Source organism: Borostomias antarcticus, assembly GCF_949987555.1.
Source record: "Borostomias antarcticus genome assembly, chromosome: 10".
In the NCBI taxonomy this organism is placed as follows: Eukaryota; Metazoa; Chordata; class Actinopteri; order Stomiiformes; family Stomiidae; genus Borostomias; species Borostomias antarcticus.
The window spans coordinates 23,797,283-23,804,704 of NC_140243.1; positions in this window are offsets into that span (position 1 = coordinate 23,797,283).

Sequence of the window (7,422 nt, forward strand, 5' to 3'; positions counted from 1 at the left end):
TCTGACTCCCCTAGTCCAAACAGCACAATGATAATCCTCTGTCTGTGTGAAAGTGAGGTTCTCATTGGAGCGGGCAGGCTAGCAGTTCAGCATCCATCCCTTTCGATGTAGTCATTACCTACGTCTCCTCAACTTAAGAACTTATAAGGTTGGAGAGGTTGTGGCGCGAATAGGCAGGCTTATTGAAATGGAAATTTAGAGGACCAATTAAAATGATTCCTAAGGACTCATTAGCATGCATGTTTCATTTGCAAGCTTATATTCACACCTATAAATAATACAGATTTTTAAGCAGTATCTCTCACTACTATGCAGTGACTAGTCCATACAAAGACCTGATTGATTAGGACATGCAGCATCCATGACACATGCACATATCTGACTACAGCGTGTGCATGAGTCATAGACAATATTCAGACACCTCCTAAGAGGATCATTAGAAGGTTTGACTCTTCCATCTGTATAGGGGGATCTAACCTGATCTCCCAATCACCAAGCCAAGACATTAGGTCAGTAGGTCCGAAGAGGGTGACCTTTGAACTCCTTGGTGAACTCAGGGACGACTATACTGTACCTCGTTACGAGTGTGGTTTCAAACCATCTCCGCTACCTCTCAGGTGGTGAAGTGAAGACCCCCGTTTGGAGACCTTTGGTGTGATGGTACGACCCTGCTGTCGGGCAGCTAGACAAACCGCTTCTGGAGACTTGGCAGAGGGGCTTTGTTTCCCACTCATGTGCAACTAGGCTAAGCTAATGAGTACATTTAGCCATAAAACGCTGAGGCAACGCTTGCGTGTGTGTGTGTGTGTGTGTGTGTGTGTGTGTGTGTGTGTGTGTGTGTGTGTGTGTGCACACATACCAAGTCTCATCTGTTTATTAAGGTCACTCATTTGCGGGGAGAGAGATTGAAGTTCCCACTGCAAAACTAATTAGAGGCACATCCTGGTTTTCACATCCAAACCCCCCCCACATACACACACACACACACACACAACACCCCCCGCCCCCAAACACAGCTTAGAGAGACAGAAAGAAAGAGGGAGAGAGAGTATGTATGTGAGGGAGAGAGAGTGCATGTCAGTGTGTTTGTGCATGTGTACAGTACATGTGTGAGAAAGAGAGAGTGTGTGTGTGTGTATGTGAGGAAGAGATAAAGAGAGAGAGAGAGAGAGACAGAAGGAGGAGCAGTAACCGTGGGTGGTGATAATGGCTCCTGTGTGTTTAATATCCAGGCTCTATCCATCCAGCTGCAGTTGTCTAACCCCCCCCTCCTCTCTCTATCCCACCTCCACAGCCCCCCCAGGCCAGTTGAGACCATCCTGGGGCTTCCATCGCCCATCCTCCTCCCTGCCGCCTCCAGATGTAAGCTCCGCTGGCCAGGATCCAGCCATCCAGCCAGCCAGGGCCAGGTGATGGACCTCTTAAAAAGGTCGAGCAGCTGAGAAATAGTGTCCGTCTCATGGCTAATCTCTCTTCCCCCGGAGCCGTTAGCCGTTAGCTTAGCCTCCCCGTTCGTCCCGGGCCGCTACGGAGGACGCATGCTAAAACGGCCGCGGTCGATGGCGGGTGGACTCCGCGGCGGGGGGTGTTCAGAAACATCGATCCGCCGAGAGGAACGTGTCATTAAGAACCTCCCCTCGTCCCGGCGTCCTGCTGTAAAGCGTTAATAGAGTGTCGCGCGGGGCTATGAAGTGCAACGCGCCGCCGCATGATAAACCGCGGATACGTGTCTAGACACACAAACACGCATACACAAACACTCATGATGTATTGGCGGCAGCAGCCCCCCGGCAACAAGCCCCCCCCCCCAGCGTTCCCCTCCCAAGGGTGTCTTTCTGTTGTTGACTGTGCCGTTAACGAGTCAGTGGTTCATCTTTCCGGATTAACGCCGCGTTCCGACCGGGGAAATGTCAGCCTGCACGCTTCTGTTTGTTTGTCTCCGTCTGTTTTACCCCCCGCCTGTGGCATGACGGGGGAGAGCTGGACGCAGTTCAGTAGCTCCGTCCTCCTCTCTCCTCCTCGCCCTCCTCCGCTCCACGCCCCTCCTTTTCTCCTCTCCTCTCCCCTCTCCTCTCCCCCGCTCCCCCGAGACCGGCTCGTTAGGGCGCCGAGGCCCGGCTGGCACCGGGACCCATTGCTCCGGAGATGCCAGGCTGTCAGCGCCTGCTGTCAGATCCGTCCCCCGCTGGTGGCCCGTAACCTCCGCGCCCCCGGCGTGGACTCACTTCCTGTTTGAGTCACCTTAGCCCCGGCCCCGCCCCCAATGCCGCCGCGCTGGCTGCCGGTCAACAGTGGCGGGGTTCTGCTGATTCAAACGTACACATCAGCAGTATCATCTTTCTACAGTACACATACTGGCTATAGGGCATGTTTCTACACATACTGGCTATAGGGCATGTTTCTACTCATACTGGCTATAGGGCATGTTTCTATTATACTGGCTATAGGGCATGTTTCTACTCATACTGGCTATAGGGCATGTTTCTACTCATACTGGCTATAGGGCATGTTTCTATTATACTGGCTATAGGGCATGTTTCTACTCATACTGGCTATAGGGCATGTTTCTATTATACTGGCTATAGGGCATGTTTCTATTATACTGGCTATAGGGCATGTTTCTACATATACTGGCTATAGGGCATGTTTCTACACATACTGGCTATAGGGCATGTTTCTACATATACTGGCTATAGGGCATGTTTCTACATATACTAGCTATAGGGCATGTTTCTACATATACTGGCTATAGGGCATGTTTCTACACATACTGGCTATAGGGCATGTTTCTACACATACTGGCTATAGGGCATGTTTCTACTCATACTGGCTATAGGGCATGTTTTTGCAGGTTGACTTGACTGTGCCATCCTCTCAATGCCATTGATGTGGAAGGAACAATGGGAGCATTAAAGTGAATAATAGCCTGCAATGGCACAATTGTGTTCATGTGGATCAGGTAGGGAGGGTGGAGTTTGAATGAGGGGTGGGGGGGGGGGGGGGGGTTGGGGGGGGTGGATGACCCCCACCCCTCATTCAAACTCCACCCTCCCTACCTGATCCACATGAACACAATTGCGCCATTGCCCCCGGATGATGTTCTCAGGTGGCCCTGAGGAGGAGCAAGGAGCAAGGAGCCCAGACACTGGCTGATCTGTATGGAAACATGCTAACGCTAATTGCTCCCTTCCACCGTATGGAGACATGCTAATGCTAATTACTCCCCTCGACTGTGTGGAGACATGCTGAATGCATATTATTTCAGTAGACCGTATGCAAACATGCTTAATGCTAATTATGCCCTTCAACTGTATGGAAACATGTTAAATGCTAGCTGCTCCCTTCGACTGTATGGAAACATGTTAAATGCTAGCTGCTCCCTTCGACTGTACGGAAACATGCAGTTGAAAGACGGAATGGAAAAATGGAAAAATGCCCATCAGCCCACAGCAGGGAGCATCTGACCATGTTTACTGAGGAGACTCAATACAAACAACAAATAATAAATAAATAAACAAACACACATACAAACACAAATACACACGCAGAGACACGCTACACACAAACAAACACCTTAGACACACACACACAAACACAAATACACACAGAGACACTACACGCAAACAAACACCTTAGACACACACACACAAACACAAATACACACACAGAGATATACTAAACGGAAACAAACACCTTAGACACACACACGTCGGAAAAACTACCTGTGTTGATCCTCACCTCGCTCCACGGTGACTGCCTCCGCTGCCAGTTAACACAATAACACAATCTGGAACGTTCTCTGAGAGTCTAAACACAGGGTTTGATGTGTGTGTGTGTGGGGGGGGGGGTATTGTGAGAATGTCCTAGGGAGAGGGGGAAAGCTGAGCTGAGGAACACGTTCTCCACACTGCTGACAGCCATTAGGAAGGAGAAAGTTGGCAAATGTGGAACATAGAACTCCCAGAGGAAGTCCACTTAATGGCAGGATATTGCAATATTGTACTTAATGAAATATGTGTGTGTGTGTGTGTGTGTGTGTGTGTGCGTGTGTGTGTGTGTGTGTGTGTGTGTGTGTGTGTGTGTGTGTGCGTGTGCGTGCGTGCGCGTGTGCGAGCGTGTGTGCAACAGTAATACTAATCAAAGTAAAAACACGTACCACAGCAGAGTGAATCATAGGAGATGTCATTTTGAAGCAGAGCATCAGAGATGATTGACAGGGATCTCAGAGGATAATGAACTCAGGGTTAGTGGTTGAGAGCGTCTAATCATACAGCAGCATGATTTCATGCTCCAGCCTGGGGAACACGCATCCCTGTCTCACAGTGCTCTGGCCTGGAAAGGGGGGGGTTCTATTAATGATGTTCATTAATCATTGGGATTAATTCATGATACTCAAGCGTGAACATGTAGGTCTGGTGCCCAATGTACATCCCAAACTGAGGGGGGGGGGGGGGGGGGGGAGAATTATGCCCTGAATATCACAACAAGGAGGGGAGAGAGTCCGGCCATTGAAGGATGAACATGAGTACAAACGGTGGTCTGTCAGTCTGGTGTGAAGATCCCGTTGGTCCAGTAATGTAGGCCTAGTGAAAAGAGGAGAGGGGAGAGGAGAGGAGAGGACTGGAGAGGGAGGGGAGAGGAGAGGAGAGGAGAGGAGAGGAGAGGAGAGGAGAGGAGAGGAGAGGAGAGGAGAGGAGAGGAGAGGAGAGGAGAGGAGAGGAGAGGAGAGGAGAGGAGAGGACATATGTGTACAGTAAAACATAATTGAATTGTATATACCAGTAGTAGGGGTCAACTTAGTTTCAGTTCGATGAATTCCAGTTTGACAATTATTTCGGATGCCTTTGCCCAAGATGGTTGAGAACAATGTATTTGATCATACTCACCTCCTGAACAGAGTGAACTTAGACCTGGTACTGTATATATATACTGTCATGACATAACCATTAGTATGGCCTCTCCTTTACTCAAGCATTCCTTTCTTTGTAACAGCACTAAATGAGACTGGGAGCAGCTCACACATGTTTATCTTTACGTAGAGACTAGGGGTGTAACGATACACTAATCTCACGATACGATACACGATATTGGGTTGACGATAACAATACGATACGATACACTAAGGGCAGGTGTGAAGCGTTGCAGTAGCGCTGCTGTTCACACCAATAGTGCATTTCTCCACATTTCTACTCCAATACACTTTGTGAATTTAGAGCTTAACTGTTGTAATATCATAGATAGGCCTAGAGACAAAAGACGTGTTTGTTACCAGCGTCACTGATATACAATAAACATATCACGATATTGTTTTCACCTTGACGAAACGTATTGTGACTTTTCTGTATCGCGATATATTGTGGCACGATATATTGTTACACCCCTAGTAGAGACACCACAGCACGTGAGACTTACAGGACGCTGTGTCCACGATGAGCATCACAGCCCGACTGCCAGGGAGAAGGACAGCAGCGGTGATGTCATATTTCCAAATTAGCAAGCAACGCGCTGCTCTCAGCTGTAATTGTAGTTTTTAGTTGGGAGCGGTACTGATGCAGAGCTGATAGATGCTTGTTGTCACGGCGTGATTAAGTGTACACAGTACACACAGATACTGTGTCTGGGAGTGTGTTCCACACTCATCTCTCTCGGCGAGCCAAGATCCCTTTGTCTCATTAAGACTGCTATTCTGTTACATCAAAGCACATTGGCAGGGAAGACCATACCAATAACTAAAAACAACACGCTCTTTGTTCCGATATCGTTGCTGGAATCAACATCAAGGATATGGATTGGGAATGTGGGCTATCCGAAGAGGGATTTAGACTCTGGCATCTCGCTCGCTAATCCCAAACATCCCAAATGGCTACCATTAGACCAAAAAGGACATTGCCTCGGTTCAAAGGTCACATTAGGGGTTACTATTCATCAACCTCCAGCTACTGTAGTACAACATGCTGTTGCTTGGCTTTTAACTAACTATACTGTAGGAGACAAGCCCATCCTTACCTCTCTTCACTGTAGTTTAGAGTTAATTTTAAGATTTTCCTGATAACATTTAAAGCTCTGTGAGGTTTGGCTCTGAGTTATATTTCAGACGTGTTAGTCCCCTATGAGCCTGAGTGTAGCCTGAGATCCTCAGGTAGGGGGTCTCCTGGTTATTTAAAACATGCCTCATCACTGAAGGGAGACAGGCTTTTGTTGAATGTGGTGGAACTCTCTGCATGAGAGTCTCAGACAAGCTAAATCACTACCATCTTTTATGTCACAAAACTCATTTTTATGTAAAAGCTTTTTCGTATTAGTTTTTATTTATGTCACAGTAGTTTTATTTATTTTCTTTTATCTTAATCACATTGCATTCTTCCATTTTGCTGAATTCTGTGGTGCTGTTGTCGGTGCTTCTTATTTTTTATCGTACGTTTTTGTGTTAGTGAGAGAGAGAGAGAGAGAGAGAGAGAGAGAGAGAGAGAAAGAGAGAATATGCACTGAAATGGCTATATGAGGTATTCAAGCGTGTTTAAGGTACTGTACCATATGTCTGGTTGTAGTAGTTTTTCAGGAACTGTACCACATGTTTATAACATATGTGGATGGATCTCCTCCCTGATGCTGTCTGTCTGAAGAGAACCACCCAGTGTGAGCGTTGGTGTTCAGTCTGTTTGATAAATGAGGCCCAACAGACTGTCCCCTGGGCCTACCCACCTGCTGGAGATGAAAATAGGCACACACACACACACACACACACTCACTCACTCAGGATATGATAATAGACACACTCCATACCCCTCCAGTTATGATAATGTTGTCTACCGCACGGCTGTCAAAGCAATAAGCGTGTCTTTTTTCAACCTGGGCAAGTCCATACCTGGGCTGTTTAAGTCTTGATTTATTGTCATGAGGTAATAATAAAGAACGCCTGAGTGAGCCAGGATATTCCAGATTACCTTGAAGACTTCTCTTGGATGGAAATTGATTCCTTGCGAAACCAATATGGCACCTAAATTAAGTGATGATTTGGTTTAAATTGTATTTATTTGTTGTGTTGTACAGCTGCACTGGGAATAATTGGCGCAGTAGACACAGAGAGGAGGCATGCAGACAGACAGAGACAGACAGACGGACATGCAGGCAGGCAGGCAGGCAGGTAGAAAAACAGACAGGCAGACAGAAAAACAGACAGGCAGGCAGAAAAACAGACAGGCAGGCAGAAAAACAGACAGGCAGGCAGAAAAATAGGCAGACAGATAGACAGACAGACAGGCCGAAAGACAGACAGACAGACAGACAGACAGACAGACAGACAGACAGACAGACAGACAGACAGACAGACAGACAGACAGAATCAAAGTGGTTTACCTAATCAGACTCTATCCCTGTCTCTGAGCCTGTCTGTTTGAAGTCACCATCTGAGTGGGTTTTGTT